The 20,155-nt window shown below is 47.7% G+C and overlaps 1 protein-coding gene across 2 annotated transcripts in view; it reads left to right on the plus strand.

The window, feature by feature from the left end:
* MAP1A (microtubule associated protein 1A) overlaps positions 1–20,155 on the plus strand; it is a 754,346-nt gene that overhangs the window by 729,045 nt on the left and 5,146 nt on the right. The window lies entirely within an intron of this gene.

Here is a 20,155-nt window from a genome sequence, read left to right on the forward strand (position 1 = left end):
AGTAAACCACCTGAAGTCCCATCTACAATTATCCCACATAAAACAATTCCCCGGTGCCACCATAGACACCTAAAGAGCGCTAGCCTACCCCAATCCTGCCAGGATTGATAGCATTCAGGCTCTACGCACAAAATTCATAGCACAACACTCCCTTCCAGCTCGAGTGTTTATGGCCTCTTGCATCTTCATAGTACCTCACGCAAGACTCCAGATGCGTTCTCTCTAGTAGTACTTAGCGCAACAATGGAACCAGGCCCAGGGTCAATTAACAGATCTGGTGTTGGTAGACGGTCGCACCCATCGCTCTCTGCAGTGGTGGAACACCACAAACCTTTCCAAAGGTCGACCGTTCCTGGACCCGGTTCCTCAAATAGTACTGACAACGGACGCATCGCTCTCTGGCTGGGGAGCTCATTTACTACATCTCACCATACAGGGCAAGTAGACACCTCAACAAAAGTTACTCCATATCAACCATCTGGAGTTACTAGCAGTCTTCTTAGCCCTAAAATCTTTTCAAACCCAAATTTCAGGCAAGGCAGTCCTGATCTGCACAGACAACATGACAGCCATGTATTATATTCAAAAACAAGGCGGCACACACTCTCCACAGCTCTCTCAACTAGCACAGAGCATATGGAGATGGGCAATACCCCAGAAAATCTTTCTCCTAGCTCAGCATGTCCCAGGAGTCCAAAACACAGTAGCAGATCTGCTCAGCAGGCAGACACAACAGATCCACGAGTGGGAGCTTCACCCGCAAGTTCTTCACCCGTACTTTCAAATGTGGGGGCATCCACAGATAGACCACTTCGCCACCCACGAAAACGCCAAATGCCCAAGCTTCGCCGCCAGATACCCACACCCATTGTCCAAAGGAAATGCGATATGGATGAACTGGTCAGGCAGATTTGCGTACGCTTTTCCGCCTCTCCCACTCATTCCACTAGTGGTGCGCAAACTACAACAACACTCCCTCACACTAATCCTAGTAGCTCCAACGTGGGCCAGAGAACCGTGGTATACCACACTGCTGGAACTATCTGTAGTACCGCACCAAAAACTACACCTCTCTCCACACCTCTTAACCCAGAACCATGGAGAGATCAGACACCCGGACCTAGCGCAGCTCAACCTTGCGATCTGGCTCCTGAAATCCCAGAATTCGGGTACCTAAATCTTCCCCCTGACTGTATGAACGTCATCAGAGAAGCTAGAAGACCTACCACTAGAGCGTGCTACGCCGTCAAGTGGAAACGTTTTGTTGTTTATTGCCATAACAACACCATCAATCCACTGGACGTGTCCTTTCAACACATCATAGGCTACTTACTCCACCTACAAAGGTGCAATCTAGCCTATACGTCCATTCGACTACACCTCGCAGCTGTTGCAGCTTACCTACAAAACAGGCAACATCTATCACTCTTTAGAGTACCTGCCATTAAAGCCTTCATGGAAGGCCTTAAAAGAATAATTCCCCCTAGAGTGCCACCCTCACCTGTGTGGAACTTAAATATCGTTCTCACAAGGCTAATGGGGCCTCCCTTCGAACCTCTGCACAAATGCGAACTACAATTCCTAACATGGAAAAACGCTTTTCTTGTAGCCATCACTTCCCTTAGAAGGGTCAGTGAGATACAAGCACTTACCATTCAAGAACCTTTTCTCCAAATGCACCACAACAAGGTTGTTCTCCGTACCAACCCAAAATTCCTCCCTAAAGTCATTTCTCCTTTTCACTTAAACCAAACAGTACAACTACCAGTATTTTTCTCGCAACACAGACCGTTGCAGAAAGGGCTCTACACACACTAGATGTCAAACGAGCCTTACTCTACTACATCCAAAGAACACAACCTTTCCGTAAGACCAAACAACTGTTTGTCTCTTTCTCTCCACCACACAAAGGCAACCCCATCTCAAAATCAGGGATAGCTAGGTGGATTGTAAAATGCATTCAAATCTGCTACCACAAAGCAAAGCGAAAACTATCCATTCCCCCTAAAGCCCATTCTACACGAAAAATAGGGGCTTCCGTGGCATTCTTAGGGAACATCCCATTAGATGATATCTGCAAAGCAGCTACATGGTCAACACCGCACACTTTCACCAAACACTATTGTGTGGATGTGCAAACTAAGCAACAGGCTAGTGTGGGCCAGGCTGTACTCACAACATTATTTCAAACCACTGCAACAGATACGGGTGGTCGCCGCTATACTGCTATATAATCTATGCACAAGTGTGTAATCTGCAGCTCATATGCCTCGTACGGAATATGCTACTTACCAGTATGCATCTGTTCTTGGCATGTAGAGCTGCAGATCTACACACGCCCACCCGCCGCCCCGGCTACCTGTATCTGTTCCAGTCTATCTTATTTAGATACAACACACATGGGTTTCTTCACTATTATTACCACGCTCCATCTTTCCCTGCTGGCGAAAAACAGTCTGAGGATGGAGCCGAAGCCCATGCGCAATACGATCCAAAGGAGGAGTCACCGACCTTGTGACTTCCAAAGACTTTCCAAGAGGAAAAACAAACTGCAAACATCCGGGCCCAACACCAGATGGCGATCTATGCACAAGTGTGTAGATCTGCAGCTCTACATGCCAAGAACAGATGCATACTGGTAAGTAGCATATTCCTTACTCTCTGACCGGAATAGACTATTGATCAAATTCAGATATGCCAAAGTCATCATTGGAGGCGACTGGAATATTACTCAGGATCTGCTCATGAATCAATCAGTAACTCTGGAATTTGTAAGACAGGAAGATAGAAAAATGTGTTAGGATCTACTAGCTGACCACTCCCTTCTAGATTCCTGGCGCTTGCTGCACTTTCGGGATACACAATATACATTTTTATCGGGGGCACATGGGACCGAGACCAGGGTTGATTATTTTATGACATCTTACTCAATCTTGTTGAGATTGCAGGACTGTGAGATACTGGATAATTGCCTTTCAGATCACTCAGCGCTATTATTGATACATGATTTAGTTATTCTTACTCGTCCGTGCCAGCACTGGAGAATGCCTGGCTTGAAATTCAAGAAACATAGAGAGAAAGAAAAACTCCAGCAGATTTTAAAAGCCTTCATGCATCTCAAAGAGCACTATGCATCCACCACACAAACACTTTGGGCCTCATGCAAGGCAAGCACAAGAGGGCAGATGATGAAGGAATCAGCAATATGCAAACATTAATTGGCCCAGGCTCAAAAACTGTTGAAAGATAAAGTTACAGACCTTACTCATAGATATAGAACTTCAACTGCATATGCAATGATAAAGTCTCTTTTTAAAGATACATGTTATCTTCATTCTTTGTTCACCCCAAAGACAGAGTGGGCTCTAACCAGAATTACATTTAAATGATATGAGCACAATGGAAAAAGTGGGCAAACTGCTCGCATTACAATTGAAGAAAGAAGACTCTGCCTGATCAATCCCAGCTATCATCTTCAAACCGGGATCCATGCTCTGCAACCCGTTACAGATTACTACAGAATTTGCAATCTTTTACAAACTATTATACACCTCAGAATCAATTAGCAGCAGCAAATTTGAAGGGGAAGAATTCTTCCATGGTCTGCACCTACTGCAACTTAACAAGGAAGTGGTTACTGAATTGGAGGACTTAAGGGAAAATGTAAATTGCAGAAGCCATTTAAAATATGTCAGTGGCTAAGGCCCCTTTAGAAGATAACCTTCCCTTTGAATTCTTCAAAATCAACACGGAAACACTCTCCTCAACACTGTGCAACATCTTTAAAGAGGTAGATGGTAAAGGAGGAGTCCTGCATGAACTAACAAAGCAACCATTTGCCTTCACTAGAAACCAGACAAAGACTTACATCAATGTAGCAGCTACAGACTTATCTCCTTGAGAAACACAGATATAACAATTCTCACAAAAATATTGGTTACAAGATTGCAGAAATTCATCTCTTTACTTTTACCAGAACCAGGCACAGTTCACACCAGGGAGAACCTCCAATCATCATATGAAGACCATCTTTCACCTAATGTGGCAGCAGAGGCATGATCAAGATAATAAACCAGCCCTCTACCTGGACATCAAGAAGGCTTTTGATCAATATAGAATGTTGCTGTATGTTTCCCAAAATGAAAACATATTTATACCTCACGTGATAGTGAATGTTGATATTAATCAAAGATAATAACGACCAAGACAATTTATAAAATGATCATCAAAAAGAGTAATCATTCATTTGCATCAACAGGATGTTCTACCATAATATTTAGATCATACAAGATTCGATTATAGTGTTTACACAAAATATGACTATTGACACAACATCAGATATTAATGCTGGCAACTTTCACCAATGTTTGTTTAAACAACACAAGTGTAAAAAAGTTTATGAAAAAAGATTTATGATTCTAAGATGCAGTTCCAGTTCCAAAGTTTGGAGATGCAAAGTATGGTAAATGTCCATCAAATGTTTTTTTAAATTTACGTCCATACTGTATTTTGGACACAAGATTAGAGCAGGGGGCTATTGCACAGTTTTTGCAGAAATCAAATAGATTTATTTTGTAGTAGACTCCACAGAAATCCTTCAAGCTTAGCACCCCTGACCGGAAGTGTAGATGGGTTTTGACCCTGGTGCTCTGGGAGTCTCCTCAAAATGGGGAACTGGAGGGCCTGTTTATTAAAGATAAAGAGAAGGCCATTAAACTCAAAACGTGTGGGCCATCCAAGCAAGTAGTGAGAAACAAATGACATGGGTATTTCATTGCCGATTTCTAAAATAGTATGGCACTTGATGTCTGTAATGTAACGTGGAAGAATAATAAGTGATTTGAGTGATCTCACGTCAGGAAAAGCAAGGAATAGGGAAGTAAATTTGTTCATATCAGTACCTTAATGGTAAACATTGAAGGATGAGGCTGTTATTATGGTGTGAGGTCCGAACTTGGTATTCTTTGTTTTAAGCATTTTGGAATTGGTGCATTGATACCTTGGGCCGGAATGTCTTTCCCAATTGCAAGTCCCAGATCTCCGACTGTGTTATTAGTAGAAATGGATCAATCAATGCTTTCACGAAGCGCAGCTTGTCAAATTTGTAACTGAGGCAGGCGCCTTACCTCTACCCGATGAAGCTTCATAGTCAATGTGAAATTCCTCTACCAGGCCCAATTTGTGGCTGTAGTGCGCCAGATACTAGCTCACCTACATGGAACTAGTCATCTTCCATGGCACATCTGTGTTGTGATAATTGCATTTCCATACATCCTGTTGGATGACATCATGTATGGGCGTGGTGCGTACTGTAGTTCTTTTCCTTATGATCATAGAAATCATGCAGCACATTTTGTTTTTCTAGTGTATTGGATATGACCTCGTACTCATCGGCAAGATTATACATTTTGAATTTAGGCAGCTCATTTAATCATCCTATTAAAGCACAAAATTAGAATTGCTTCTTTTTTCAGTAACACTGGCAATGCTATGTTATATTGATTTGTAAAGCGCATTAATCACCCGAGAAGGTATACAGATGCTTGGACAGGTGTGTAGGTGTGTGGTCCCCAAGATGCTTATACGAAGAGCCAGGTCTTCAGCTTCTTGTGGAACTCAAGGAGGCTTTGGGGTGGTGAGGGTGGTTGTTGCATGCCTTGGATGCAATGAGCGTGACCTTCAGTTTTGCTTTTGTGGATGCGGAAAATGTGTGCGAGTGAGAGTGAGGCAGAGTGCAGGCGTCTGGCGGGTTGGTGAAAGTGTATGCGGCTGTTCAGGTATTCTGGTCCTGTGTTGTGTAGGGCTTTGTATGTGCCTATAAGAAGTTTGAATTGCCTGCGTTTGTGAATAGGGAGCCAGTGAAGCTTCTTGAGGGGCAGTATGATGTGAGTGTGGCATGCAAGGTCGAGTATAAGTCATGCAGCAGTGTTCTGGATGGTCCGCAGTCTGTGTAGGAGTTGTTTGGAGATTCCGGTGTACAGTGTTACGGTAGTCTAGCCTGCTGGTGATAATTGCATGCGTGATGGTCCGCCTCATTTTTGGAGGCAACCATTTGAAGATATTTCGCAACATGCATAGGATGTGGAAGTAGGAGGTGCAAACTGTGTTGACTTGAGCCTTTATGTTGAGCTTATCATCTAGAATGATCACTAAATTTCTTGCGTGGACTTTGGGTTTTGGTCCTAGCTCCGACAGCCACCAGGTGGATTCCCATGGGGAGGTCATGTTGCCAAAGACCAGTACTTGCATCTTGTAGGAGTTGAGCTGCAGGCCGTTTGTTTGCATCCATTCGGCTACCGTGATCATGCAATTGGTGAAGTTGGTCCTGGTGGTGGTTGTCTTGTCCATCAGGGAGATGATGAATTGGGTGGCATTGGCGTAGGAGATGACGTGATATATTGTGATCGGGTGATGTTGGTTAGTGGTGTTATGTATATGTTGAAAAGGGTGGGGCAGAGGGATGATCCCTGTGGGACTTCGTATATCAATCTCTTGGTAAATCCCTCGGACACATTATCTCCCCAACACGGACTAAAATCATTAACTCCTCCCTAACCAGAGGCTCCATACCCCCCTCATCAAAAAACCTGATGCTGACCCGAATTACCTTAATAATTACAGACCTATAAATAACCTTTCTCTCATTGCCAAAACTGTTGAAAATGTGTGCTCTCACTACTTAACAATCCCATTGAAAAATATAACCTACATGACACCTTCCAAACCAGGTTCAGTAAAGGCTGCAGTACCAAAACTGCAAGCCTGAACATCATTGACGACTTACACAAAACTCTGGATGCTGGTGAGGCCTGCCTCATAATCCTCCTTTACCTCTCAGCGGCCTTTGATACAGTCACAAACAAACACTCTTTTAAACACCCTCTGACAGCTTTCAGGCATCAACTGTACTATTCTTCAGTGGTTTTCCTCATACCTGGATCAACGATCACACCTAATCAAATTAAACAATACCACCTCACCAGTAGTGTCTGTCCCAAAAGGAGTCCCCCAAGGATCTATCATGTCCCCTGCTTCGTTAAACCTCTATATAGAGCCCCTTACAGTGACATTAAACAGGCCAGAATTGCCTTCCATCTCTATACAGACAACTCTGCTTCAAAATCTCATCTTCTAAGGACATACAGCACCTAAACAACACTCTTTCAATGGTTAAATCCTAGCTGACCAACAACCACCTAAATGCTTAAACCCAACAAAACCGAACTAATCCTCATCCAGCCAAAAGGAAAGTCTTATCCTATCCACAACTTGCTTTGCAATCTTAATGCATTAAACTGTAAACTATCTATCTCCGCTCTGTTAAATCACTGGGGATTACGCTGGACAAAACTTCAGCATGAAAGACCATATTAACGCTTCAGCAAGAAATACATTCTGCACGCTGAAACACCTAAAAAAATACATCAAACCCTTCATCCCACTTGAAGACCTAAAGACTGTAATGCAATCCCCAGTCCTCTCTAAGTAGTACTATGCTAATGCAATGATCACCAGTATTCCAAAATACCACCTTGTTCCTATGAAATCCACCTTCAGCACAGCGGCTAGATGTCTCTCTGGGAAAAGACACTACAATCACATCACTCCCACACTCAGCTAGCTACCAGTCGAAGTGAGAAGCATATTTAAAATGTCTTGCATAACCCACAAAGCTCTTTATACTGAAAAAAACAGAATACCTCACTAACAAACAATCAAAAACTGGCCAAAAGAGGTCTCTGCAAAGCTCAAACACTCTACTCCTTATTCTGTTTAAGTTTAAGAAAGAAAAATCACTCACCAACTCCTTCTCTGGGAATGGGCCTAAAATTTTGAACACTCTGCCACAGGATCTACGTAACAATCAATCATTCCTTTACTTCAGAAAAAACCTTAAATTATTTCTTCTCAGAAAATACTGAATCCACCCTCCTTAAAAAATCATGTTGCTCTGATGGTTTTCCCCCTCAGCCATCAATGAGCTTGACCATCACTACCTGGTGACCGCTCAACCCTCCACAGGGCTTGGTCGCCCCACTCACTGCTGCCGCTCCTGCCTGCCTTTGCCGCCTCCTGCCTGCAGATTCCTTCGCTCGCTGCCCGCTGCTCCTGGGAATTTCCCGCTGCACCTGGGAATTTCCCGCTGCTTCTTGGAATTTCCCGCCGCTGCCTCCCTGCGGCCCCGCCCCCCTGTGATTCCATTCGCCGCCCCGCTCCCACCACCCAGCTGCTCCTCCCTCCCGGCTCCTTACTTAAGGGGACCGTAGGGGACCACAGAGTGTGACCGCTCAACCCTCCACAGGGCTTGGTCGCCCCACTCACTGCTGCCGCTCCTGCCTGCCTTTGCCGCCTCCTGCCTGCAGATTCCTTACTTAAGGGGATCGTAGGGGACCACAGAGTGTGACCGCTCAACCCTCCACAGGGCTTGGTCGCCCCACTCACTGCTGCCGCTCCTGCCTGCCTTTGCCGCCTCCTGCCTGCAGATTCCTTCGCTCGCTGCCCGCTGCTCCTGGAAATTTCCCGCTGCTCCTGGGAATTTCCCGCTGCCCGCTGCTTCTTGGAATTTCCCGCCGCTGCCTCCCTGCGGCCCCGCCCCCCTGTGATTCCATTCGCCGCCCCGCTCCCGCTACCCAGCTGCTCCTCCCTCCCCGCTCCTTACTTATGACGCCCCCAGAGCGACCGCGCAGCGGACGCGCGCAGTGGGAGCGCCAATTGAGCGCCGAAGGTGCGCCAAAGGTAAGCCCGTCTGCGCCCGTCCGCACCTGGACCGCGCCCAGCACCAGACGCCCTGGTCCTCGCCCTCGCCAGCACACCCTGCACATCTACGATGCCAAAACCCTCCACGCACTCAACGCCGGCCGAAACACCGCCTGCTACCGAGCCACCCCAAGACGCACCCACGGACCCTTCACCTGCCTGACCTGCCGCTTCACCGGCCTCCGACCCAACACCGCACCTGCTAAACCGAGCCCCAGCAACAAACACCTGATGTGCATCCTGCTCAACACCCGCTCCGATCACAGGCATGCCGTCGAACTCTGGAACCTCCTCGACTCGACAGCACCAGACATCGCCTTCCTGACGGAAACCTGGATGAACGCCTCCTCAGCGCCCGACGTCGCCATCGCCGTCCCGGAAGGCTACAAAATCACCAGGAAGGACCGCGTCAACCAGACAGGAGGAGGCATCGCCATCATCCACAAGAACACCATCCGCATCACGACCAACTCCGATGACACCTTCACCTCCGCCGAACACCTCCACTTCCAGATACACACTGACCCCAAGACCACGCTCAGAGGCACCCTCGTCTACAGACCACCGGGACCACGCACACAGTTCAGCGAAGACATCACAGACTTCGTCAGCCCGCACGCCATCAATTCCACCGACTACATCCTCCTGGGGGACCTCAACTTCCACCTGGAGGACAACAAGGACCGCAACACCACTGCTCTGCTGGACAACCTGGCCAACCTCGGACTCAAGCAACTGGTAACCACCCCCACCCACTACGCCGGCCACACGCTTGACCCAGTCTTCTCATCCAGCAAATACGTCACCTTCAGCCACTCCACCAATCTCCAGTGGACTGACCACAGCTGCGTCCACTTCAGCTTCAGTAAAACGACGACCCACCACCACCCCCAACAAGCCCCCCGCAGGAGCTGGAACAAGATCACCGGCGACCAGCTCACCACCTTCCTCAGCCAGAACCCCCCCACCAGCTCAACGGACCCCAACGAAGCCGCCAACAACCTCACACAGTGGATCACCAACTGCGCAGACGCTCTAGTACCACTGAAGAAGAACCCCCCCAGCAGACGCGGCAGCAAGAAAGCCTCCTGGTTCACCGACGAGCTCATCACCTCCAAGAAGAACTGCCGCTCCCTGGAGAACACCTGGCGCACCAACCAGACCACAGACAACTTGACGGCCCTCAAACACGACACCCGCAAACACCACCAACTGATCCGCACCACAAAGAAGACAGCCTTCAAGGAACGACTGGACAACAACACCCACAACAGCAAGAAACTCTTCAGCATCGTCAAAGAGCTCTCCAACCCCGACGCCGGAAACAATGACATCACTCCCTCGCAAGACCTCTGCGACTCCCTCGCAGCCTTCTTCCACGACAAGATCGCCAACATTCACAACAGCTTCGGCCCACCAACCACGAACCCCACCACCAAACCGATGCCCCCCACCGCCACCCTCCGCACCTGGACCCCAGTCAGCACCGAAGACACAACACGCACAATGAACACCATCCACTCCGGATCCCCTACGGACCCCTGCCCACACCACATCTTCAACACGGCCGACCACATCATCGCACCCCACCTCCGCGACATCATCAACGCCTCCTTCAACACCGCCACCTTCCCGGAGTGCTGGAAACACGCCGAGATCAGTGCCCTGCTGAAGAAACCAACTGCAGACCCCTCCGACCTCAAGAACTACCGCCCCATCTCGCTCCTCCCCTTTCCTGCCAAAGTCATCGAGAAGACCGTCAACAGACAGCTAGCCGCCTTCCTCGAGACCAACGGATCCCTCGACCACTCGCAATCCGGCTTCCGAGCCAACCACAGCACGGAGACCGCCCTCATCGCAGCCACAGACGACATCAGATCCCTAATGGACAACGGGGAAACTGCGGCCCTCATCCTCCTGGACCTCTCCGCAGCGTTCGACACTGTCTGCCACCGCACCCTGGTACAGCGCCTGAACAACACCGGCATCCAGGAGAAGGCCCTGGAGTGGATCACCTCATTCCTCGCCGGAAGAACCCAGAGAGTCCGCCTCCCCCCGTTCCGGTCAGCGGCCACCGAAGTCATCTGCGGCGTTCCACAAGGGTCATCGCTCAGCCCCACCCTCTTCAACGTCTACATGAGCCCCCTCGCAACCATCGCACGTCAACACAACCTCAAGATCATCACCTACGCCGACGACACCCAGCTGATCCTCTCCCTCACCAGCGACCCGGACGCCGCCAGAGCCAGCCTACACGAAGGGATGAAAGACGTCGCCGAATGGATGAAGAACAGCCGCCTGAAACTGAACTCAGACAAGATGGAGGTCCTCATCCTGGGATCATCACCCTCTGCCTGGGACGACTCCTGGTGGCCCCCTGCCCTGGGAGCCACCCCCAAGCCAATGGACCACGCACGCAACCTAGGCTTCATCCTGGACTCCTCCCTCTCGATGACCAGACAAGTCAACGCCGTCTCGTCTTCATGCTTCAACACCCTGTGCATGCTTCGAAAGATCTTCCGGTGGATCCCCACCGAGACCAGGAAGACGGTCACCCAGGCCCTTGTCACCAGTCGGCTGGACTACGGGAACGCCCTCTACGCCGGCACCGCCGCCAAACTCCAGAAGAGACTCCAACGGATCCAGAACGCCTCAGCACGACTCATCCTGGACACCCCCCACACAGCCACATCTCCGGACACCTGAGAGACCTGCACTGGCTCCCCGTCAACAAAAAAATCACGTTCCGACTCCTCACCCACGCACACAAGGCCCTCCACGACCTGGGCCCCAAGGTCCTCAACAGCCGCCTGACCTTCCACAAGCCCACCCGCCAGCCCCGCTCCGCCAGCCTCGCTCTCGCCACCATCCCCCGCATCCGCAGAGCCACCGCCGGAGGAAGATCCTTCTCCTACCTGGCAGCCAATACATGGAACTCCCTCCCCATCCACCTCCGGACAACGCAAGACCATCTCGCCTTCAGGAAGCAACTCAAGACCTGGCTGTTCGAGCAGTAGCGTCCCCTACCCCCCCCCCACCCCCCCCCCCCCAGCGCCTTGAGACCCTCCGGGTGAGCAGTGCGCTATACAAATGCCTATGATTGACTACCTCTGGGAAAATCTGTTCCACTATTTTTTCAACTTCTAAAATAATCTTCCATTGCTACCTCTGAACTATATCTCTATGTCATATTACCTCCCTGTATGCCTAATATAATATTTTCCTTGTATATTCCCTGTAATTGTTCTTTGTGCAAAGTCTTTAAAGTGCTCTGATACCCTTGGGACAAGTTTGCGCTATATAAAACTCTAAATTACAAAAAAGCGTTGCAGCCTGACCCTTGTGGTTCTTCATGTGAGGAAGGAATAGATCCATTTGTGAGCAGATCCTTGTATGCCAATCTCATGGAGTCTTCTGATGAGGGTGTTATTGGAAACAGTGTTGAAGGATGCGGAGAGGTCGAGCAGGATGAGGATCACTATTTCTCCTTGGTCCAGGATGAATCGAATGTCGTTGTTGGGCGCAATATGACTGTTTCAGTGATGTTGTTCTTCCTCATTCCTGTTTGAGTGTTGTCTAGAAGATGGTAAAGTTTAAGGTGGGCTGTCAGTTGCTTGTTGATGGCCGTCTTAATCACTTTGGCTGGATAGAGGGGATGGGAGATATGTCGGAAGTTGCTCAGTTGATTCAGGTCGGCTGTGGGCTTCTTGAGGAGGGCATTAATTTCTGCAAGTTTCTATTCATCCGGAAAAGTGGTGGGCATGATGGAGGTGTTGATGATGTGGGTCAGGGCATTGGTCCATTGGGGCTCCTGAGTTGATGGTCCTCATGATTGCCGCTGTGTTGTTTCTGGTAAGAGTCGTCCATTCAGTCAGGTGACCATCTTGGTTGGGGGTGTATAGGTTGGCAATGATTTCTCTGGGGTTCGGTTGGCGTGCGAAGTTGTTGAAGATGTTTGCGATTTTGCTGTGGAAGAAGCTGGATAGGATGTCACAGAGTTGTTGGGAGGAAGGGATGTTGTTGACGTGGCTAAGGGTGAGGTCAAATCCTTAACGATTGAGAACATTTCTTTGCAGCTATTGAAGTTTCATACAATGCGGTCCACAAGTGCTGTTTTCTTGGTGTCTCTTATTTATTGGTGATAGTGTCTGAGTGCAGCCTTGTAGGCAGTTCGTTCTGTGGTGTCATGGTTGGCTCTCCATTTCCTTTCTAGCTTTTTACAGTGTTGTTTAGTGTCTCAGTGGTCTTCTGTTTACCATCTGGCCACTTGTTTGATCTACTATGCTTGTTGAGTTTGATGGGTGCGAGGGTGTCCTCACAGTTCTTGATTCAGTTGCTGATGTTATTGATGTCCTTGTCGAGGTTGTCTGTGGGGCTAGGTTGATCTGTGCCCGTCTGCTTCTGTGATTTTGCCCCAGCTACGGCTTGGAATGCAAAACCTGGTAGGGGTGTTGACTTGAGGTGCGTTGATTTGGAAGTGAATGATGGAGTGGTCGGTCCATGTGAATGGTGTGGTGGTGTTGTATTTGATGCTGTCGCTCGTGGTGAAGATGGGGTCCAACATGTGTCCTGCAGTGTGTGTTGGTTCTGGGACAAGCTGGGTGAGTCCGATGTTGTTCAAGCTTCCATGGAGTGCTGTGGAGCAAGGGTTGTTTCAATCTTCCAGGAGAAAGTTGAGGTCTCTGAGGAGAATGTAGGTTCTGGAGTCAATGTTGAGCAGAGCAGTGAAGTTGGTGATGAGGTTGGTAAGGGTAGCTTGGGCTCTGGGTGGTCGCTAGGTGAGGGTTCCATTCAGGGTGAAGTTTTCAGAGATCTGCAGCTTTAAGTGCAGGTGTTCCGTGAATAGGGTGGTATTCTCTGTGGATGTTGTGCATTTGATTGATTTCTTGTAGATAATAGTGAGTCCTCTTCCTGGTTTGTTAAAGCGGTTCTGTCAAGCAATCTGTAGGCCGCTGGGATTGCTTTGGTGATGTCGGGAGCTGGTGAGGGGTTCAGCCAGGTCTCTGTGATGAAGAGGATCTTGGGTGCGTCGCTGCTCAGCAGGTCCCATATTTTAGTTGTGTGTTTGCTGAGTGAGTGTTGAGAAGCATGCATGCGAGTGAGTGTTGACTATAAACTACCTCCTCTGGGGTTGGGATTGATCACTTCTAATACTGTCCATTTTAGGTCATTTTCACCATGAGCATGTGTAATGGAGTGCTTGACAAGTGGGCTTGTAATTTCTTGTACCAAATACAGGATTTATGTTGAATTATCTACTTGCGGACTTCATGATTGGTATAGCTTGTTGCCAGGGCATATGATCCCATACACCATGGGGCAGACTTATGAGCCCCTTGCGCAACTTTTGCGTCACTTTTCCCATGTTAAAAGTGACGCAAAAGTGGCGCAAGGGGCTCATAAATCTGCCCCCATGTTTTTTGTCTTACAGTTTGAGAATTATACATGAGACCATTTTATTGTACTCAAGTAGAATTCAGTCCCTTAAATTGTTTGTTCACAAACAGTACAGGTGCCACACTTATGATGTCCTTGTAGTGGAACATTGTTCAATGTTCTCTAAGTCTCCTTTTTACGGATGCTTCTGATGGCAAAAGCATCCGTACGAGCTCCTTTTCTATGCTGTGATTTTTATTGAGAGCAACATGTGTTTTTTTTTATTAGCATTCTTATTTTGATTGACGAATTTTTGTAATTGGTATTCCAATAGGATTTGGAAATAGGTAGACACATGAATTAGCCTTAGAGATGCTAGTTATTTGTTTCGTGGTTTGGAGACGGCAGGATTTAAGCAGAATTATGTGCAAAGAATGCACTGGCTTTATCAGGTACCCATGGCAGCAATCAACAGCCATGGTTTTAGATTGGCCTATTTTTAGATCCACAGAGGCAGCCGTTAAGAATGTCCTCCCTCACCACACAAAGTAGCTCTGGAATCGCTGGCAGCCAAAATCCAACAATCAGAAACAATACTTGGCTTCCATTTAACCGAAAAACAAGATAAACAACTTCTTTATGCTGATGGCATTCTCTTCCTAATGATGTTCTCTTGCTATTGTCCAAACCTGAGGTCTTGGGACGCTAAAGAGCCTGCAGAGAAGATGGCCGCTTAGCACCGGCGATCCAGTAGACCGCTCCTCTCAATCTCTGAACTTTGTCACCTACACGTCCTACCTGCACTGCCCTTCACCAGTGAACAAGATTGCGGAGATGGCGGTGGGACCTCTTGGTGACGTCTCTCTTCTGCCCAGGTCTCCTGCTGACCTACCGCAGCCTATGTCAGCTGGTCATGTGGCCCTCCTCGGGAGTGCCTATGGCTGCTGCTCAGGCAGAATGGAGACTCAGGGGCATTGTCACCTGATTGACGCCACGACCGCAGCCACCACCTAGGTCTGTCTGGGGCCTGTGAGGGACAGGCACCTGCTGTCGGGCTGCCAGCGGGGCCTTGCGCTCTGTGCGTAGGCTGCCATCTTCAAACAGTGGCATCCCGGAGCTCAGCCAGGGCATGCTCAAGCCGTTCCAACTACATTACCTGTGCTTGTGGACTGCAATGCCACTTCTGTTCCCTTGGTGGGGGTTCAGATGATGAGACCTGCCCGGGTCTTTTACCACTGTTGTGCAGCCGGCCTGGCATCTTCCTGCATCTGAGCCAGACTTCCTACCCTTGCTGCCGACGCCTGGAGTCTGCTGGCTGTGCTCGCCCCCCGGGGTATGTTAATTGTGGGCGTCCTCCTTGCTGCATCCTTGGGTATCGGGTTCTGCCTTTCCCTAGGACCCATCATTTGGAGCCCGGACAACTAAGTTCCCCTCCCATTCCACAGTGGAGGACCCTCTGTTGCCTGCTTCATCTTGCCATTTCGACTACCTGACATGGGCCTGGGCTTTTGTGTGGGCCTGACCTGAGGTCAGATGGTGAGTGGGAAGCTTTTGATGCCAAAGCCATTCCCCCCATTTCAGTTGATGGTCACATTACACCCGGTGTAAATTACACATTCCCCCTGTGGGAGAAAACACAATCCCTCTTTTGTACCACACCTTGGAGTCTCTCTGTTTGCAACTGCTCACCCAACACGAGGTGCGGCGTCTTGCAGCCAGCCTTGTCTTTCCTCCATCATGGGCAAAACGGACAACAAACAGGCAAAGCTTCAATTTGAGCGGCCGCACTCTGTGGCTCAGGGAGACGTGCAGGGCACTCAGGTGAACCAATTGCAGCCATGCTCAAGGAGGTTAAAGATAGTCTGAAATCAATAGATAGAAAGACAGATACCCTTACTTCCAGGCTGGATAGATTCCATGAGCATATGGATTGGCATGATAGGAGACTGACCGAGGTTGAGATCAAAGTCTCTGACTTAAAAGGCATGCAACAAACAACTGAACAACGCCCTAACCACCACATTACATGATCTGAAGGCAATCATGCCAAAAAAGGAAGACTTCAAGGTCCATTCTCGCCACAACAATGCACGCATACTGGGTGTCCCTGGATCTGTCTCCCCTAGTAATATGGAACATTTTGAATAGAAGGAGCTCCTGTATACCTTATATGTGTGCAGTAAATTCTCAATGGCCCTAATTGTAGAAAGAGCGCATTGTTCTCTGGCTCCCAACCCAAACCTGGGCAACACCCTTGACGTACAATTGCACGGCTCCTTAACTACCGAGATTGTGACCTTATACTGCACCTCAAAAGGGATATACCAGATCTGCAATACGAAGGCTTCCGTATATCTTTTTACCCAAGCTGTCCAGGAAATTCGCAGATAATTCCTGGAAGTCAAGAAGCTTCTCTGATCCAATGGGGTGAAGTATTCAATGCTGTTTTCCGCTATGCTCCACCTGGAGCATAATGGCAAGACTCACTTCTTCTCACAGCCGGACTCAGCGCAAGAATTTGTCAAATGTTACATGAACCCAGTGGAGACGTACCCTCGGGTTCTCGCACAGCCCAGCCTCTCTCATTTTTTTGATTGTGCCACTATGTGTTTTCTTGTCTCTTCGGCTAGTGTAAGTTGACCTGGTCCTTCACCAAGGCATCAGCTCTATGGATCATGTGCAGATCTGCTCCCTATTGTATTCTCCGGAGGTATGTCTATTATCACTTAAGTCAGGTCCGGCTGGATATTGTATAATTGATCGTATTTTACTTGCAGGGACGGCTCCTCCGCTATGGTGGAGGGGCGTCGCACTACTGCTTTAGAAACATAAAATGATAATAACACTGTTTGCTTTATTATCATTTTATACTTCCTGCTCACTGCTTTGCAGGCAGGCAGGTGGGAGGGGCTGCTCTGCTCTCGGAGCAGGGCATAAGTGTTTTGCTCGCTCCCAAGTGCGCAATGACTGTTTGGTCGGCGCCCTCGGGCAGCCCAAACAAGTCATGTGCACTTTCCCCACTCTCCATGCAGACTGTGTTACAGCCTGCGTGGAGAACATGACCAGGCCCCCCCATTCCCTTGCTGAGCGTCGAACAAGGACGCTCAAATCCTATCACAACGTTGCATTGCAGCGTTGTGATTGGTCAGGGGCGCCTGGGTGCTCACCAATCACAAAGCTGCATTGCAGCATTGTGATTGGTCAGGGAAGCCTGGCTGTGCTTCCTGAGGAGGAGAGCAGGAGCGGAGAAGTGGGACCCGGCGTGCGGCAAGTTAAGTATCTATTTTATTATTATATACATTTTTTTACATTGTGCATCGTTTCCCGAATCCACCCCTCCCTGTGAGCCTGCACCAGCCCCGCCACCCGCGAATCATGCTGGCCACCACTACTTGTTGAACCTGCTTGGAAACTTATAAGTTCATAATGCTGATAGTATATTGATGATGTAATGCTGTGTTATTATGCTTTGTTGTTTTTTTCCTCCTTTGTACTGTTTCACTCTGGAAAATGCAATAATAAATAAAAAACTGAGGTCTCAATCCTAAATGCTCTAGACCTTATTTCCGAATTTGGAGGTTTCTCTGTCTTTAAAATAAACTGGTTGAAGTGTGAAGCATTACCTCTGAGCAAATACACTCTAGCTTCTTCAATAGCAAGGCACTTGTTCCAATGATCTGTGAGCACAATAAAATATTTAGGAATTGATATTGGCTATGTCCTCAATCTCATCGTTCGCAAAAAAAACCAAAAAAAACACCATTCTGATAGACAAAACTGCCAATGATTGTTTTTCGGGAAGGGTACATACAATCAAAATGGTAGTGGACGATTGAATTATATATTTAACATGCTCCCATTGCAGTTTCCAAATTATGTTTCAGTACATAGATAAGATGATCAAAGACTATGTGTGGGGCACAAAGCACATTTCTAATTTGGAAGGCACTACAACTTCGGTGGTCTCCGCCTTCTCCCACATGAACATATATATCTCACCATCTTGCACAATTAGCAGCTTTTCTCTTTGCAAAGCTGGAGACCCCATCATTTGTCTCGATGCGATCACCTAGTGAATCTATCGTGAAGTTTAAGGCAAAAATTCAAATGTCTGTGTTTTTCTGTTCTCTATCCTGTACACCCCACTTCTGCTTCAATTCTGATGTTAACACATCTGAACTTTCCTTGTAACAATAAAAATATGTAGAAATGCAATTGCTGTAACAGAGCTTACATTTTGCATGTGGCCCATCACGCATCTACAAGATATACTTCACTGCATAAAGGAAAGAACAAGCATCTGCAATGCAACAGGTCTCGCATTTACGCAAGTTTGAGCTATTGGCATTGTAAATGACAATGCCTTATATTTATGTTTCGGTTTAAAAAAAAAACAAAAAGGCATTGTCATTTACAGTGTCAATAGCTTAAACTCTCGCAAATGCAAGACCTATTGCATTCCAAATGCTTGAAGGCTTAGCTGAGTTGCCCCCAGCTGTCTCCCATGGCCCCTGAAGAGCTCCCCGTTTGCTACGAGTTAAATAAACAAGCAGGTGATCACAACTGCACACTAGAGACCCTCCTGCAGTAAGAGAAACTCATTAAAGAAAACACTGCTTGCAGACTAAAGAAGACTAACCCGGTAACAACCGAAGTAAAAGGGCCAGTCCTCATGGGAAGTTACAAATGAAGACAAGGCAGTACTAAGGAGGGACTAACAAGCCTATTAACGAATCAGAAGCCAGCATTTACGAAGGACAATGACACAAGCCAATGACAAATATGGGCAGAGAGTGGGTGGGGCTTCAAGTACATACTCGAATACAGCATGGCTCACTGAGCAGTGCATGAGCTGCCCAGGCTCCACCTACAAAAAAATGAAGTGCCCTGGAACCACACCCAGTAAGCCTGCACTTCCGGCATTACCCTTACTGTGGATTCTTTCAAATCTGGTAGTGCGTTGTTAGTGGGTATTATGAACGTATATTCCACTGAAAAATTGGGTGTTTCTGTAATTCTGGGTCTGATTCACACTGTAATTCCCCGCAGTTTCTTTGCTAGTTTTCGGTTGTTTTGGATAGTGGGGGAAATAGACAGACAAGTTCAGGCTCACTCCCAATGAGATCCTATGTGTTTCAAGTTATTCACGTTGTGGAAATTACAGATTTCATTTTAAATACCAAAGAAGCTTTAAAGAAAAGCAAGAAAAATAATAAAATATTAAAATAGCACCGGGAAAATAATCAGACCAGGAGCACAATTACTTCATGCTTTGATCACGTTTTTAAAGCCATGGGTACCACAGCACTTTACATTAAGGCATTATCAATACCTTTGTGCGGCTCCACTATGTATATACAGTGGTGTAACACTGGATAACATGGCGAGGGGCCCCTGAGACTTCAATATATCACAGATATTCTTAGATCTATGTCTGATAACTGCACCCACGAAGGGCTCCTTGCTACCATGCACACAGAGCTACACAATAACCTTCTAAAAGACTTTTAAAAATGTATATATTGCCAAGTAACGTTCATTTTCCTAAATTGTAGCCGCAGTGGACAAGTACAGATCCATTCTCAGCTGCTCTGTAGCAAGCCGGGTCGGTGTTTCAGTGTCGCATAACATGCCTATTTCACGTCTAAAAATAGCTCTAGAATGAGAAACTGAGCCGCCGCGCCCCTTGAGAGCGCCTTTCTCTGAGTTTTGGCTGTTGCCCTTGAAATCAGCATACCGGCGTTTGTATGGCATGCGGTACAGAAAAATACAATATATTTATCGAAACACATGCGATAATATCCTTTAAAAGCTTCAGTTGGGTGCAGCGTGCGTGGAATTCGTTCGTGTTTCACTTCAACTGGGAGACTGTATTCCCCAAAGATAAGCAAAGCTATTACATTTTTAAAAAAATGTATGAAAATGATATTGTTTAGGCTCCAGTATGATGCTAACGACGTAATCCATGCCTAGACAACAGCACCGCTGTTTGATGTCTACGTTTCCTTTGGACTTCCGAGGT

This window comes from Triturus cristatus, chromosome 3_1 (assembly GCF_964204655.1).
Source record: "Triturus cristatus chromosome 3_1, aTriCri1.1, whole genome shotgun sequence".
Lineage (NCBI taxonomy): Eukaryota > Metazoa > Chordata > Amphibia > Caudata > Salamandridae > Triturus > Triturus cristatus.